Source organism: Oryx dammah, unplaced genomic scaffold (assembly GCF_014754425.2).
Source record: "Oryx dammah isolate SB20612 unplaced genomic scaffold, SCBI_Odam_1.1 HiC_scaffold_2, whole genome shotgun sequence".
Lineage (NCBI taxonomy): Eukaryota > Metazoa > Chordata > Mammalia > Artiodactyla > Bovidae > Oryx > Oryx dammah.
Window position 1 is genome coordinate 134,535,266 of NW_024070186.1, and position 18,417 is coordinate 134,553,682.

The 18,417-nt window shown below is 40.6% G+C and overlaps 1 protein-coding gene and 1 long non-coding RNA gene across 3 annotated transcripts in view; one reads left to right on the forward strand and one right to left on the reverse strand.

Annotated features, from left to right (window-relative positions):
* The window catches only part of NRIP1 (nuclear receptor interacting protein 1), a 99,906-nt gene extending 98,858 nt beyond the window's left edge, over nucleotides 1-1,048 (reverse strand). The window contains exon 1 of one of the 2 annotated variants that reach the window (XM_040227222.1): nucleotides 838-1,048. The gene's annotated coding sequence lies outside the window, so the exon portion shown is untranslated. The remainder of the gene's footprint in view (nucleotides 1-837) is intronic. The other variant, XM_040227232.1, reaches the window with a different exon arrangement.
* On the forward strand, nucleotides 497-6,909 carry LOC120853433. The gene is made up of 2 exons (XR_005718777.1): nucleotides 497-1,028; nucleotides 2,383-6,909. It is a non-coding gene; the product is annotated as an uncharacterized LOC120853433 (long non-coding RNA).
* Nucleotides 6,910-18,417: the final 11,508 nt, after the last annotated feature.

The window sequence follows — 18,417 nt, forward strand, 5'->3', positions numbered from 1 at the left end:
GGGGCCGGGTCGTCCCTCCGCCGCGGCCGCCGCCGCCGCGCCGCCTCCTCCGCCGCCGCCGCCTCCCGAGTTCGGGGCTCTGCTGCAATGTCTGCGAGGCTGACTTTGAGCGCCTCGCTCGCCGCCCGCCCGCCCGCAGCCGCGCTCCTCCCTCCGCCGCCGAGGCGGCCGCGGCCCAGTCCCTCCCCTCGGCGCTCCACGCCATTCAGCTCTTCAGCCAAGTTTCTTAACCCTTTTTTCCCCCTCTCTTCCATTGTCACCGGGGCGGCAGGCACGCGCTCGGGTCCCGGAGGCTCGCGGGAACGGCGGGGCCCCCTCGGTTGGCTGCTTTTCCTCCTCGCCCCCCTCCGGCCGGCCGGGCGGGGGCTGCGGGGGCCCCGAGGCAGCGGGAGGACCACGGCGGCCGGGAGAGGTGGGTGCTCCAGGCGCCCCGAGCCCTTCCCCGCGGCTCCGGCTCTGTCCAGCAGCCCCCACCGCCGCCGAAGGCGCCGGGACAGCTCCTCCTGGGGCTCCCGGGGGGGTGGGGACCACTCTCGTGACCCAGGCCAAAAGCCCGCGCAGGGGGCTCCGCTTGGGGGTCGGGACGCCCCGGGTCCCTTCCTGGGTGCCGGCATCTTAGGCTTCCTTCTCCTCCCACTTCACCCCACGACCCGTGTCTCCTGGGCTCCCTCTCGCCCACCCCCCAACTTCCACCACCTTGTGATCTGTGTGTCTGGCTTTAGTCTGGCGGGGGGTGGGGGGCGCTAACTGCGGGTCCCTCTGATCCCGCGCCCTGCACGGAGAAGGCACCCGGGGATAATCGGCGGGTGAGTCCGAGAAGAAAACTGGGAAGGAGACCTGAGGAGCGCCGGGTTCAGCTCCTCGGACGGGAGCAGGGTTTATCTTCTGCTGCTTTGTCACTGCGAAGTCTCCAGCGGAGCCGTTCCGCGAATCGACATCGTCCTCGGACCGAACCTGACCCTCCAAGACAAGGCAGAAGGCACCCAGCTGCCACTTCTCGGGCAGCTCTCCGCCGGTTCAGGCTCCGAGTAAGAAATAACAATTACATCACGAGGCCGGGGCGGCAGCCCCGGAGAGCCTCCTGGTTTCCTGCAGCCTGATCTCCCTGAACCCGCCTCTAAATTGGGGGGGATACGGATTGGTGAAGAGAGAAAGTGGAGGGAGGAGAGAGTCATCCGAAACCATCATTTCCCCCTTCTCCCTGTATTTGCTGTTTTAAAATCTTATCCTCAAGGCTCTCCCCAAACATCAAGCTAGAACTATTAACACCCCCGCAACACCTCCCCAGAGGTCAGGTTTCTTTTTGACTCTAGCATCTAGCATTTAGTAACTCGCCATGAAAAAGAAAAAAAAAAAATTGCCAGGGGAAATGAGGACCGTTGCAGAAATTGTTTTTGCTTGCTGCAAAAACGCTGAAGTACAGCTTAGCCTCACTGTAAACTCCGAAATGGCATGCCTGTGTTTAAACACTTATTACACAAAACAAGTGAGTGGATAAGACACTTCATTCCTATGTGTAGGTTTTCAGATCCTTAAGGATTCGACAGCATTTGAAAATAAAGTTGCTAGTGCACTTAAAAAAAAAAAAAGAAAGAACTATCCAAGTCATAAAACAGTATTCTATGCCTGTTATGTAATGGTTGTGTTGTGCGTGTTAAATGTCATTTAACCTTTAAAAATATGAATGAGGATTCGGGAACACCTTCACATTCTTAAGAGGGAAAGCGATATTTCAGAAGAATGCTTAATAATACAGCACCTAGCACAGTGCTGGGCACATGGCAGAAAGATTTTTCTTCATGGTGATAGTGCATTTTAGAACAATTATTTTACATCACCCTAGTGATTTCAACTGTGCGATCTGTTGCCATCTTATATATTTAAACCTCATATGAGAGCTTATTATTTGTATCTACCACCATTTGAAATCTGTTCAAGGCAGCTTAGCAAAGTCCACTGTTCTGCATGACAACGTTTATCCAGGATTGATTCAGAGCCAACTGTTTCAATTAAGTGATAGGCAGCATTACTGGAGTGTGACCCTTTAAAGAATCAAACTAATTTTCTTTAAAACTGTTGTACAAAGATTTTCTGAAAACATATTATAAATGTTTCTATTTTCTTAAGCCATTTTTTGGCTTTTTCTTGAAAATTCAGTTAATTTTGATAGTAGGTTATAATGAATTTAAGGACTACAGCAAGTTCCTGTTCTCTATCAAGCTCCTTCCTAGGAGTCAGGGATGCTCCCAGGATGAATAGAAGCTATCAGTCCTCTCCCTGAAGGACCCCAGGATACTATGACCCGGTGATCATCTCTGTCTTTCGTAGTTGCTCTCTCTCCCCTTTCCCTAACAATCTGCTGTCTTTTCTCTCTTTTGCCAGCGTTCCTGTCTCTAACATTATCCTCCTCTTCTGATTGGCAACTGCTAGTCTGGTGCAGACTGAGATTCCAGATAGCCTCATTTGTCACCATTCAGTCTAAAGTAGAACAAAATAGGTCCCATGTAAGGAACTGATGTGCTCACCAAGGAGAAAGGCAGGTGAACTTTAGTGCATCGACCTTGTGACAGATATGTGGACTACTCAAATGATGCTTTAAAAATCATTCTTTTTGCTTTTAACTGGGTTTTAGATCATTGTGGTTGGTAGATAAACGACCTCCTAGTAAATAAGATTACACAGTTAATGCAACAAGCCAAATACAGGTCCTGCCCTTTTTAACACCCCTGTTAAAAAGTCTACTGCAAAATGTTAGATAACTTAACAGAGCTCCTCACTTAATTCTTCATCTATCTTCTCAAACCCACAGAAATCCAATCATTGAAAGCCTGAACTCTTTGTGATAGTACATTAATGTTAAGTAAATTGCACACCTTTGTGGAATTCATTTTTAATCATTCTAATTGTTTTGGGGCTATTTTGTTGTTGTACTTTGTTTTTTAAAAAAATCAATACTTAAATTTCCTGGCTAAGAGAGTCATTGTAAGGATACTGGGGCATATATGTAATAGAAGAATGCCTATTCTGGAATTTGTATTTTGAAGGCAACTCATTTTAACCAACTGTGATGTGAAAAAGATGCTCTTGAGCTTTTATACTTACACACACAACTATTTTTTAAATTCAGGGTTCCTATGGGATCAGATACATATAGTTCAGGCTCAGTGCTTTTATCTGCCACAAAGAAGTTGTCTGGGAGAGGCATGCTTATGATGTGCTCCCTGAACCTGTCTGTGATAGCATTTTTCACTCCAGTTGTTGACTGGGTATTTACTTATCTGTATCCCATTCTAGATGCAGTCACTACAGGCATAGGGTCCATGTCTTTTTGGTTCATGTTTGGATATGTCCCCACCTATCCCTGTGTTCTGCAAATGGTAGGCATCCGGTAGATATTGGGCAAGATACTTTCACAGTATAGAAAAGTTTTGTATAGGCAAAGCTATGGTCATTTGAGTAGTCATGTACAGATATGAGAGTTGGACCATAAAGAAGGCTGAGCGCCAAAGAACAGATGCTTTCGAACTGTGGTGCTGGAGAAGACTCTGGAGAGTCCCTTGTACTGCTAGGAGACCAAACCGGTCAATCCTAAAGGAAATCAACCCTATTCATTGGAAGAAATGATGTTGAAGCTGAAGCTCCAAAATTTTGGCCACCTAATGCAAAGAACCAACTCATTGGAAAAGACCCTGACACTGGGAAAGATTGAAGGCAAAAGGAGAAGGCAATGGCAAAGGATGAGATGGTTGGATGGCATCACTGGCTCAATGGACATGAATCTGAGCAAACTCTGGGAGATAGTGAAGGACAGAGGAGCTAGGCATGCTTCAGTCCATGGGGCACAAAGAGTCAGACACGACTTAGTGACTGAACAACAACAGCTTTCACAATCCAGAGGACAATCTGTATTTCTAGTTTGGGTACAAGTGTGGAGTAAGTGAGTTCAGAGAAAATTTTACAGAGAAAAGAATGCTTTAACTGGCTATTAAAAAGTAAGAATTTGCCAACTAGGCCAGTGGGAAAGGGTTCTTAAGAGAGGGAAAAGACTGCCTAACAGTATTAAGGTGTGAAGAAAACAGAAATATGTGTTGAGAAGTACTGAACTTACCTTATACACTATGAACTAATGACTAATGAACTATGACAGAGAACAGAAATCTACACAGATGAAAGTCTAGTATAGTTATACAGTTATAGTCCTTCAACATCTAGAAAAATGCTGTCCAATAAAAACATAAAGTCAGCCACAAATGTGAGCTGTGGATGTACCTTTAAATTTTCCAGTAGCCACATTTTCAAAATACAAAGAAACAGGTAAAATTAATTTTAATAATTTAACTATCAAAAATATTATTTCAGTGTGTATACAACATAAAAACTTTTCGATAAACATTTTATATTCTTTCATTCAAAGTAATGTTTCAAAATCTGCTGGGGTTTTTACACTCCTAGGATATCACCTTCAAGTACTTAATAGCCACGTGTGGTTAATGGCTACTGTATGGGACAGTGTCTCTCTAGAGGACAGATAAAATCTTTGATGGTACAGTTAAAGGAAATTTTCTGAAGATGAAAATCTAAATCTTGTGTAATCTATGATTTTAGTTGTGTTGATTACTGGGGTTTAACTCTACTATGTTATAAAGAATACTTTCTTGTATCTAAGCTTTTATGCCAATTAGAGAATCAGCGAAGTTTACGTTTTATGTACTGTTACTCCATGAACCATACTATAGTTACAACTAATTTTATTTCTATTAACTCTGGTGATGGACTGTAAATGTAACCTGACTGTATAGCTTTAAAAAACACTATAAATTTGGAGTTGAGTAAACTGTTAAAAAGTCTTCCTTAGAGCACAGAACTACTTTGTGAGTTACTCTCAAACATCATCCTGGCTATAGAAGCCCAGGGTTTGCTCTTCAGTTCTTCCATGCCCACGCACTTATGGAGAATATTAGATTGGTGCAAAAGTAATTACGGTTTCAGACTCTGAATTTTACATCATTAAGGAAGTTGGAAGTGAAAGTGTTAGTCGCTCAGTTGTGTCTGACTCTGCGACCTCATGGACTTTAGCCCACTAGGCTCCTTTGTCCACAGTGTTTTCCAGGCAAGAATACTGGCATAGTTTGCCATGCCCTCCTCCAGGGGATCTTCCCCACCCAGGGATCAAATTTGGGTCTCCTGCGTTGCAGGTAGATTCTTTACCATCTGAGCTACCAGGGAAGCCCTTTAAATCATTATAACTAGGCTCAAACATCTTTATTAATCAAAATAGGAACCATTACAATCAACACATCTTTGCCAACAAGAAATAAGTTTGCTTATTCCTGCAGCGTAAAAATTTGTGCTTTGGGATTCAAGTACTCTTGGAAAACATTTTCTGCCTCATGCTAGTTGTGGAAGCATTTTCCCTGCAAAAAGTTATTGAGATTCTTGAAGAAGTGGTGGTTGACTGGCAAGAGGTCAGGTCAATATAGCAGATGAGGCAAAGCTTTGTAGCCTTCGTAGCCCAATTCATTCAACTTTTTAAGTGTTGGTTGCACAATGTGCAGTGGGGCATTCTTGTGGAGAATTAAGCTTTTTCTGTTGACCTGTGCCTGCTGCCAATGTTGCAGTTTTTAGTGCAACTTAGCTATTTGCTGAGCATGGATTCAGAAAGCTATAGTGGATCAGAGGGGCTGCAGACTAACAAACAGTGACTGTGACTTTTTTTGGTGAGAGTTTGGCTTTGGGAAGTTCTTTGGAGCTTCTTCTCGATCCAACCACTGAGCCGGTTTTTGCTGGTTGTTGCATAAAATCCACTTTTAAGCGCACATCACAATCTGAGAAATGGCTTGTTTGTTGTTGTGTAAAATAAAAGAAGGTGACACTTTAAAATGACGATTCTTTTGATTTGTGGTCAGCTCGTGAGGCACCCACTTACCTAGCTTTTTACCTTTCCGATTTGTTTCAAATGCCTAATGACCATAGAATGCGCTACACTGAGTTCTTGGGCAACTTCCCATGTAGTTGTCAGAGGATCAGTTTCGATGAACCTCTCAATCCGTCAATTTCTGATGGTCGGCCACTACTCTTCTCATCTTCAAGTATCTCATGACCCATTTTGAATGTGAATTAAAAAATTGCTCAGGTTTGCATTTTGTCTAACATCATTTCTATAGTCTAAAATAAATATAAACAGCAAGTAATGTCATTAGCAAAAAAAATAAAGTAAGAAATGCACATTAAAATGATGTGTAACAGAATCACATTTATTTAAGAATATATTCTTAATATCGAACAGCAAAGTGCAACAATGCAAGACACAATTACGTTTCCACCAACCTTAATAGCTGTTTTCCCCACAAATTTCTTAATAATTTAGGAAAACAGATAGAGTCATCCCTTGATATCTGTAGAGGACTGGTTACAGCACCCCTCACAAAACCTAAACCCTCAGATGCTCAAGCCTCCTGTAAAATAGCAGTAGTGTTTGCATCCTAGGAACATCCTTTCTTATATTTTAAATAGTCTCTAGACTACTGATACCCTGGAGGAGGGCATGGCAATCCACTCCAGTATTCTTGCCTGGAGGATTCCATGGATTGAGAAGCCTGGCAGGCTTCTCATGGGGTCACAAAGAGTCAGACATGACTGAGCAACTAAACCCAGACTACTTATAACACCTAATACAATGTAAATACTCTGTAAATAGTTGTAAATACAATGTTAAATGCTATTTAAATAGTTGCCAGCAAGCAGCCAGTTGAAATTTTCATTTTAAAACTTTCTGGGTTTTTTTGTTTTAGCATATTTTCCATCCTTGGTTGATTAAACCCATGGATATGAAATGTGCAGATATGGAGGGCTGACTGTATGCACTTTGCTTTAGTTTAAGGTTATCTGAGTAAAATCTCTAAAAATGAATTGAATTATGTTTTACCCAGTTGATCTATTATACAGATGTATATTTGTGAAATCCTGAAACGTCTTATTCATTTATGACAAGGCTGTGTAATGAGATCTACATGACCCATTTCTACATAAAACAATAGGATTCTGTGTAACATTTACATGGACATATTAAGCTGACATATCATCAAAACTGACAGATTTTCCTTAGCTTCATGGGGATTTCTTGGGTTTCTGGATCCCTTAACTATGCTGCATGTTTTCTTTTGGAGGGACTGAGAAGCATCATCCATATTTGCCTTTCATAAAGTGTCTGCCTTCTCCTTCCTCACTTTCAGCTGCTTGTATGCAATCATTTTCAGTTGTTGTTGTTTTTTTAAGATCCAGTTTTCAGGATTCATTCTAGTGAATAAATTGAGTGCCCTGGTTTCGCCAGTCCTTGGCACTCATGCCCCACCAGAATAAAAGGGCTCCAATCTCATTACGGAAAACTGCACAGGAACCTACAGACAGAGTGTCTAAATGTCTTAATCTTAGCTCTTCAGACCTTTCATGGTACTCAGAATGCTACAGTACTTGCTTACCGCTGCAGCTTCAAGCGGGTGGCTGCCTCAAAGGCTAGTGTGGATTTTATTAATATTTACGTATGTGTATGTGTGTTGTTGTTGTTTAGTCACTAAGTCGTGTCTGACTCTTTTGTGACACCATGGACTGTAGCCCACCAGGATCCTCTGTCCATGGGATTTCTCAGGCAAGAATACTAGAGTGGGTTGCCATTTTCTTCTCCAGGGGATCTCCCCCCACTCAGGAATCAAACCATGTCTTCTGGATAGACAGGTGGCTTCTTTACCTCTGAGCCACCAGGGAAGCCTAAATATATAGATAGATAGATAGATAAACATAGATATCTCCAGAAAATTGCATGTTGAATATTAACTTTGGCTGCCTTACAATTCTTAAGTGACACAGAATAGTAAGGGTGAAGGATGGTTTATTCAGGTCAGCCCAAGTGTCAGTAATTTAGAGTGCAAAATACTAAGTATGTGAGTGTGTGTGTGTAGGTGTGCGCACGCACACAAAATCTTCCACTGATGCCCATATGGAAGTCCAGAGGATTTCCTGGATAATTCTCTTCTGACCTAGGAAAAAAATTCTTGATAAGCAGTATAAACTCCTCATGTCCCAGGAAGTCTTATAGCAGATACATAGCTCAATAATTTACAGTAATAACTACTCCAACCAAGCTTTATTCTGTTAGGTAGCTCAATGATTTATCCTGTTACTAGCTCAGTGTATTCTATTTCCTAGAAGCCAGATATCCAAGAAATCTAATCCCAGTTTCCATCAGTTAGTAACTGCATTTTAGCTACTAGTAACAGAAATAAGAACTAACAGTGACTTAACCAGTGTGGCAGGTGATTTTTCTCCATTGTAAAAAGGTTCACAAATGGCATTTTGGGGGCCGCTTTGATGATACCATCATTACTAAGCACCTGGATTGCTTCTATTCTGTCATTGTTAGCTCTTTACTTTCATTCTGACAGTTGCCTTGTGATCTTAATTGATTGCTGGACTTCCACTCATCAAATTGCATTCCAGGCTGGAAGAATGTGGATGGCCTACCACCTTTTAAAGGAGTTTTCCTGAAAGGAGCATCCTAACAATGCTCCTGCTGACATCTAATTGGATGGCTTCAGAAGGAGTGTGAGGTATATCATATTTTAGCTAAAAATAATACTCAAAATCAAGATTTTATTTCTAAGTAAGAAGATGAGACTTGATATTGAGTGAGTATATCAGTTACCTCATGCTAAATAACAAATCACCACAACAATGAGAAGCTTAAGATGAGAAACACTATCATCTCAAAGCTTCTGTTAGGAAAAGAATTCAGAAACAGCTTAGCTGGATTGTTTCGACATAAGGTCTCTCATGTGGTTGCAGTCAGGATATTGGCAGGGTCTGCCGTCATCTGAAGGTTTGCCTGGAGGTGGAAGATCCAGTTTCAAGAAGGCTCCCTCACAAGGCTGTTGGCATGAGGCCTCAGCTCCTCACATGGCTATTGGCTGGAGGCCTCAGGCCCTTGCTACAGGAACCTGTCCACAAGCTGCTTGAGTATCCTGCTGACTGCCCCCTAGAGCGAGCTGTCCAGGAGAAAGCAGTGATGAAGTCCCAGTGTCCTTTATGACCTGGTTTCCTAATTGACACAGGATACTTCCACCTTATTCTATTAATTAGAAGTGAGTCACTAAGTTAATTCCACTCACTAGGGGAAAGTCATCCTAAAGGGAAGCGTAACAATTTGTGGACATAGCTTAGAACCTGCAGATTAGGCTATTGGAGATTTTCTGTTAGGGTCCACCTCTTTGGTTTTCCAGATCCACATGCACCCCTTTGTTTCATAAATAGAACAGTCTCACTGCCTCTCCAAAGGATCAAGACCCAAGTGTCTCTCCGCTACTGCTGTTTCAGAAACAGATATGCAACCCTCTTAATGGCAACCCACTCCAGCGTTCTTGCCTGGAGAATCCCAGGGACAGGGGAGCCTGGTGGGCTGTCGTCTCTGGGGTCGCACAAAGTCGGACACGACTGAAGCAACATCAGCAGCAGCAGCAGCTAAGAGGCCCAGATGGGACTCTTCTGGGTTGGTAACCAGTTAAGTAAAGATATATTTTCACCATAAAAGGGAATGAATTTGAGTCAGTTCTAGTGAGGTGGATGAACCTAGGGCTTGTTGTACAGAGTGAAGTAAGTCAAAAAGAGAAAACAAGTATCATATATTAACACTTTTATATGGAATCTAGAAAAATGGTACTGATACACCTATCTGAAGATGCAGATGTAAAGAACAGACTTGTGGGATACAGCAGGTGAAGGAAAGGTGGGGTGAGCTGAGAGTGTAGAGCTGAAACATATATGTTACCATGCATAAAACAGCTGGTGGGGGTTGCTTAACCCAGTATTCTGTGACAACCTAGAGGGGTGGGAGGTGGGAAGGAGGTTCAAGAGGAAGGAGACATATGTATACTCATGGCTGATTCATGTTGTATGGTAGAAGCCAACATAATATTATAAGGCAATTATCCTCCAATTAAAAAAATAAAAACAAATTTGAAAAAAAAAATCAAGAAGATATATTTTCAGCTACCAGCACATGTAAGTTTTCAATGATGGAGAAGAACTGGGTCATTGCAGTAAGCCGATGTCCACTGGTGACATTAGGTACCATTTCACAATAATTATCAAAACCTACTGAACAGGAATAACCAGGACTCTCTGCCCCAGCACTGCAGGAAGTTTCTTTGTTGGCCAACCTGGAAACTCCTGGTTCTTTCTCTGGAATGCTCTCCTTCATTCCTTGCCCTCTATTGCTCCTGGATCTACCCTGGAAGGTTCATCTTTGTCAGTTTTCCATGACAAATATATCAGAGGTGGGCACGGGGGTGGGGTGGGGTGGGGTGGGGTGGCAGGGAGGGCCGGATGTACTTCTTGGAGACTTCATGAGATTTGAAATATTGGAGTTGTTTCAAAGTTCTAACAATCACAGAATGTCGCAGACCAAGTTTTCGGTTTCTTTGGGAAGATAATTTCTCCAAACACTTAGCAAACTTGACTTGTTTCAATTCTGTTCCATGTACAAACTACCATAGTCAGAAGACTTGCCCAGACATGGTTTTTGAGCCTGCAGATTCTCCTCTTTTATTTACTGGGCTCTGTTCTCTGCCCTCCCCTCTGGCCCTTAAAGTAATGGTGGCTACCTTGAGAGCACCTGAAACAATAGGCTTATATGGGTAAGCAATACAGTTCATCATCTTTTGCCAGCAATATCACTGCTGCTTTATGACAAAGCAAGAGCCTTACCTCCTGCTAACACTGTAGTTTCATGGCTGCAGCTTCAAACTTCTTCAAGTTCAGATACAAAAAAGCAGATGAGTTGTTCAACACTGCAAGTTCTAAATCACTGGACTCTCCCTCAATGTAGTTAGTGGGCACAGGCAGAGAATGCCTTCTTTAGCAAAACACCTATGGATACTATGAGTTCATTCCATTATTTCCTTGAACACTATAACCTCAGGCAACAGCTATCTTGCTTTTAAAAGTAAACAGGTGAGAGACTAACCAAATATTTGGCTACCAGATAAAAAATAAATTCTGAGCCCTCACTATCCAAAGCTTCTACTAAATTAGTGTTACTTATACATTCCAGCATCTCATTTCTGGTACCAGTTACTACATAGGTCATGCATGGTTCTTGGATTCAGAAAACAAGATTAAACTTTTCTAGTTTAAACAAAAATGAGTTTACTATAATGTAATAGATAATTTATAATGTTTTTGTTGGTACGCAGGAACCACCAGGTTTGGAGGATATATAGGAGAAATATACTGCTGAACATTGGGGTGGTCAAATGGAAACACCGTCATTAAGTCACTTATACAAGTGAAGATACGGATTAAATTCTAGGTCCTCCATTAAAGTTCTATAGATGAACCAAACTCCTCAACCCCCCTACTTGCCAGAATAGCCCTGTAGATTCTCTCTCATGATGTTCATATCCAGCTTTCTTGTCTTAAACAGGTGCATCTGGTTGGTGGAAACCAAGTAGTATGTGAAACTATACCTTCACCTGAATCTGAGAAATATCTATAACATTCACCTTTCCAATCTCTAATAACCAGAAAAACATGCTAGAAAGAGATAGAGTGGTGTTTGGTGTGTTATTCTTCAGGATTTACTAAGGATCAAAGGGCTATTTCTGAGTTTTAACTATATTTTAATTAATAAACTTAAATTTATTTTATTTATGAGTAGTCCTCATGGTCAACAAAAGAGTCTGAAATGTAGAACTTGGATGCAATCTCAAAATGACAGAATTATCTCTGTTCATTTCCAAGGCAAACCTTTCAATATCACAGTAATCCAAGTCTATGTCCCAGCCACTAATGCCAAAGAAGTTGAAGCTGAAGGAAATGGCAATCCACTCCAGTATTCTTGCCTGGAGAATCCCATGGAGGGAGGAGCCTGGTAGGCTACAGTCCATGGGGTCGCAAAGAGTCAGACACGACTGTGCGACTTCACTCACTCACTTACTCATGAAGCCCTGCAAGATCTTCTAGAACTAACAACAGAAAAAGATGTCCTTTTTATCATAGGGGACTAGAATACAAAAGTAGGAAGTCAAGAGATACCTGGAGTAACACGCAAGTTTGGCCTTGGAGTACAAAATGAAGCAGGGCAAAGGCTAACAGAGTTTTTCCAAGAGAATGCACTGAGAAAACACCCTCATCCAACAACATAAGAGACAACTCTACACATGGATATCACCAGATGGTCAATCCCAAAGCAGAAGCAGCAGAAGGTCTATATAGACAGCAAAAACAAGACTGGGAGCTGAATGTGGCTCAGATCATGAACTCCTTATTGCAAAATTCAGACTTAAATTGAAGAAAGTAGGGAAAACCGCTAGACCACTCAGGTATGACCCAAATCAAATCCCTTAAGTTTATACAGTGAAAGTAACAAATAGATTCAAGGGATTACATCTGATAGAGTGCCTGAAGAACTGTGGATGACGGTTCATAGCACCGTACAAGAGGCAGTGATCAAGACCATCCCCAAGAAAAAAAAATGCTAAAAGGCAAAATGGTTGTCTGAGGAGGCATTACAAATAGCTGAGCAAAGAGGAGAAGTGAAAGGCAAAGGAGAAAATGAAAGGTATACCTGTCTGAATGCAGAGTTCCGAAGAATAGCAAGGAGAGATAAGAGAGCCTTCCTCAGTGATTAATGCAAAGAAATAGAGGGAAACAATAGAAATGGAAAGACTAGAGATCCCTTCAAGAAAATTAGACACACCAAGGGAACATTTCATGCAAAGATGGGCACAATAAAGGACAGAAATGGTATGGACCTAACAGAAGCAGAAGATATTAAGAAGAGGTGGCAAGAATATACAGAAGAACTATACAAAGAAGATCTTTATGACCAAGATAACCACGATGGTGTGGTCACTCACCTAGAGCCAGACATCCTGGAATGAGAAGTCAGGAGGGCCTTAGGAAGCATCACTATGAACAAAGGTAGTGGAGGTGATGGAATTTCAGTTGAGCTATTTCAAATCCTGAAAGATGATGCTGTGAAAGTGCTGCACTCAATATGCCAGCAAATCTGGAAAACTCAACAGTGGCCACAGGACTGGAAAAGGTCAGTTTTCATTCCAGTCCCAAAGAAAGGCAATGTCAAAGAATGTTCAAACTACCAAACAGCTGCACTCTTCTCACACACTAGCAAAGTAATGCTCAAAATTCTCCAAGCCAGGCTTCAACAGTACATGAAATGTGAACTTCCAGATGTTCAAGCTGGTTTTAGAAAAGGCAGAGGAACCAGAGACCAAATTGCCAACATTGACTGGATCATAGAAAAAGCATGAAAATTCCAGAAAAACATCTACTTCTGCTTCACTGACCATTAAAGCCTTTGACTGTGTGGATCATAACAAACTGTGGAAAAGTCTTAAAGAGATGGCAATACCAGACCACCTTACATGCCTCTTGAGAAATGTGTATGCAGGTCAAGAAGCAACAGTTAGAGCTAGACATGGAACAAAGGACTGGTTCCAAGTTGGGAAAGGAGTACATCAAGGATGCATATTGTCTCCCTGCTTATTTAACTTATATGCAGAGTGCACCATGCAAAATGCTGGGCTGGAAGAAGCACAAGCTGGAATCAAGATTGCTGGGAGAAATATCAATAACCTCAGATATGCAGATGACTACACTTATGGCAGAAAGCAAAGAAGAACTAAAGAGCCTCTTGATGAAAGTGAAAGAGGAGAGTGAAAAAGCTGGCTTAAAGCTCAACATTCAGAAAACTAGAATCATGGCATCCAGTCCCATCATTTCATGGCAAATAGATGGGGCAACAATGGAAACAGTAAGAGACTTCATTTTCTTGGACTTCAAAATCACTGCAGATGATGACTGTAGCCATGAAATAAAGACTCTTGTTCCTTGGAAGAAAAGCTATGACCAACACAGATAGCTTTTCTATGTTCAGCATCGACAACATAATAAAAAGCAGAGACATTACTTAGCTAACAAGGGTCTGTCTTGTCAAAGCTACGGTTTTTCCAGTAGTCATGTATGGATGTGAGAGTTGGATCATAAAAAAAAACCTAAGCGTTGAAGAACTGATGTTTTCGAACTATGGTGTTGGGGAAGACTCTTGAGAGTCCCTTGCACTGCAAGGAGATCCAACCAGTCCATCCTAAAAGAAATGAGTCCTGAATATTCATTGGAATGACTGATGTTGAAACTGAAACTCTAATACTTTGGCCACCTGATGCGAAGAACTGACTCACTGGAAAAGACCCTGACGTTGGGAAAGATTGAAGGCAGGAGGAGGAGGGGACGACAGAGGATGAGATGGTTGGATGGCATCACTGACTTGATGGACATGAGTTTGAGTGAACTCCGGGAGTCAGTGACAGACAGGGCGACCTGGTGTGCTTCAGTCCACAAGATTGCAAAGAGTCTGACTTGACTGAGTGACTGAACTGACTGAAATGACTGAAACTTAAATTTGAGAAAAATCTTAACAGCATATACAATAAAATTAAAAAACAACATGCATTAAGTTGAACTAGTATATTTCCCATTTGCTCTACGGTTCTTTTCTTTTTCTATTCTTGTTATTATTGTTGTATTGCTGTTATTGTTGGTCTACCTTTCTATTTTAAAGCCAGTAATAAGATTTCAAAAATGTTTGATACATATCCCCTATACAAATGAGTCATTAACTGTTCAGTTCCATTCCCATCCACTCTCTTTCATTCTAATCACATGTATCTCTTGCTTCCAAGTGGGCATGAGAAAGTTGATATGAATGCCTGAAAAACAGGACTGTTTGGTCATAAGAAAAAAAATATATCATCTCGAGCTGAAAGTGTGTCAAATCAAGAGAGAATGCTAGACCAAATATCCAGTAGAGAGCAAGACCCAAAGTTTCTGAAGTACCTGAAGTGTTTTAGGTTGTAGGATGAACAAGAATTCATCCAGGGATAATTAAATGTGGCTAAATTTTGTATTGATCATATTTCATTGTATTCTAGCTCTTGGAAAGTTGGTAAAAATGTTAACCAGTATGCTATATGATTATCTTGTTGGGACAGAAAATGTACTCACTCTTGGAAAAAGTGTTTTTAGTTCTAAGGAAGAAAGTAAGTAAGTAAGTAATGTCGCTCAGTCGTGTCCGACTCTTTGCGACCCCATGGACTGTAGCCTACCAGGCTCCTCCCTCCATGGGATTCTCCAGGCAAGAATACTGGAGTGGGTTACCATTGCCTTCTCCAGGGGATCTTCCCGACCCAGGGATCAAACCCGGGTCTCCTGCATTCCAGGCAGACGCTTTAACCTCTGAGCCACCAGGAAGAAAAGGTCTATGCAATTAACTTGAGAAAAAAGAAACTTCTAAGGTGCAACATGTATGGAATTCAAGAAAATGTTGTCCCACTTGTCTTCAGGAGACCATTGCCTTCGATTCTGGTGCTCCACCAATAATGTGCCTTTGTTCTCCCCTTCTTCAGGCTATTTATTGGTTCAGTTCTCCAAAGAGAAATATTCGTTACCTTATCAACCAGCCAATGAACCACTCCTTTTAGGGACAGGTCTATCAGTCCTGGTCTATCAGCCAGAGCCAGTGAGTGGAGGTGAGGGAAAGTTCACTGAGTACAAAGGATTGGCATTCCCAAGACTGTGAATAGGACTGATAAGTCTAGAAGAGTAAAATGGGGTGCGGCAGATTAGTAAACTAATGTTTCTGGTACCGTCATTATCTTTCACACTGTGTAAATTAAGACTTGTAATATTGTAACAGCACCATTAATCTTATTTGCAAACTGCTTACAAATTAATGCGTGTGATTCTTATATACAAAATACATTAAACATATTCATTCTTTCACCAATAATTTATTGATTGCCTACTAAATACTCTGTGTTACACTATACCAAGTTCTCTTAAACCAAATGAACAAACCATAGTAACTAGCTTCATGACATCCATAGGAGAGGCCAGCTAATATTTAATTTGATATGTTCTTTAATAAAGAAATGGTTAAGATGTGTGTTATGGAGGAAGAAGGCATTGGTTCATATTTTGGGTATTCAAGGAAAGACTTCTTCCTTTGGAAAGTGATTATTGAACTCAATGTTGAGTGATGAATTTACCAACATGCTTTTTTCCCGCCTATGGTCATCACTGACCGGCTTTCATAAAGCTATTTACTCTAACATCCTGTCATCAAATCCCATTATGCAGGTGTTGTTACCCTTCCAGGAAGTTTCATTGACGGTCTATGTGTCAATATTTAGGGCTAGAATGGTATCTTATCAATTATAAGAAGATCCAGATTCCGCCCATGGGGTAAAATTTATTTTTCTAGTGCCAGATGGCTTGCATGCACATCAGAACCTTTCAGGTCTCTTTGTAGTGGTTGTTTTCCTGTCCATAATCTCTTCCTTGGTATCGAGGCCAGGCTTAAACAAAGCTGTAAAATGTGCCAGTCTTACCTTTGGTACCAATAAATGCTCTTTTTTCTAACTCACAACTTCATAGTAACATTGTATATTTATGTACCAATTTTCTTTCGACACACCATCAATTGGCCCATGTACTACTAAGAAAGACGATTGCAATAGAATATGACATAATGCTTTCTTACAACATGGAATTTTAATCTTACATTTATTTATTGGAAGAACCCTTTTAACTTATATATACATAGATTTTAAAAATCTTTTACATTATAAAAATATATTATATTATCTTTTATATTTCCTTTTTATCTATGTATAGATAAAAGTGAAATATAAGTAAAATAGACTCTTTAAGATATTCCTAAAATGTTTTACATTCAATCTGTCTCCCAGGAGTCACTTTCTGACTCAGTCATTGATGTTGATACTGTATGTTGTTTTTTAAAAGTGCAGTTTAATCATTTTTATCATCAAGAAGACTTGGAAATGCATCATTTTTCTTAAAAGAGTGGTCCACACTGTCTCTGAATTTTTTCCAAACCACTGACCTCCAATGGGCTTGTTTTGATATATACAGATACTGGCAAATGATACCCACAGACAGTGACTGTAAGATATATCTGATGTCAAAGATGTTATAATATCAAATGATGACACAGTGGTATATAACATAGAATCAAAGACATATGATATCACTCGGTAACTTCCAGAGTGTTACTGCATACATCATATTTCTTGAATATCTTCATAATAATATAAGTCAAGTAAGCATTCGTCTCATTTTACAAGGGAAGTACTGAATGTCCTCCAAATTAAATATCTTGCCCCAATGACTGAAGACAAATAAAGAGTGGAGGTGGTACTATGTTTGGTAGAACTAGGGCATTTTATTCATAATCCAAGTCTCTTTCCACCATTTCATGCTACTCATCATCATGCTTCTTGGATACTCATAGACCTACCCTGTGTTTCTCAACCTTCCACCTATCACTTATCTTTAACCATAAAAAAGTTTATTCCAATGGTTTATTTACAAACTATGTTATGCTCTAAAAAAATACTGATGTATCAAGATTGTCTGCTTTTCAAAATCAAATAACAGTCATCTTTTTCCAATTTACAATGGAAAAAATAATTGGTCTTTAAATAAAATATTTCTGATGGATTTCTTTAAACCTAGTTTCTGCTACCATTTAACCAGGCTAGAAACTTATTTCATAGGTAATTGAATTTGCACAAAGCATATGACCATTTTTAGTTTACTGTAGCAAAATTACCAGGTGTTATGAAAAAACTTTGGTACAAGTGTTTCATTTCTTAAACAAATAAGAAAACCTTTGATTTCATCCATTCTCCTAGAAGCCTGCTCTCTTCCAGGAACATAGATGGCTCAGATACACTAATCCCTGTTAATAAGGTGGCTGATTATTATGTGAAACTCTTTAGAGGAGCTCTTAGAAAATTCACAAAGAATGAATTGAAGAGTGGAAATTTGAGACACTCCATAGGTCAATGAAGAACTTTTTTTTTTTTTTTTTCCTGCTAGTTCCGGCATTTTCAAATTTCTTCAATTACACAATGTGAACAAGACATTCTAATTTTAGGATAGACTTACCTGTGATCAACACTTTATTTCCAGGTCCCTTTTGAGGAGAGTAGCTAAACACTGCATCAAAGAACCAAATTTACAGGTTCTTTTTACCCAGGAAAAAGCTGATGCACTTAATTAATCTTTCCAGGAAGCCAGGCTGACTCTTTCTACTTCAACACATCATATGTTTAAAGCATGTATAATTTAATCCTGTTTGAATGATGTGTGAAAGAGAAGTGACATTAAATAGTAAGAAAGCTCTGAAGTGAACTGAGCTATATAATTTGGGCAGATGCATTCATAATATCACCTTTAAAGGAACTTGAAGTATATTTTGATGGTGGGAGAAAATATAGCATAGGCTTGAAAACTATCAAACAGCATCTGTTGCCTTCTCCA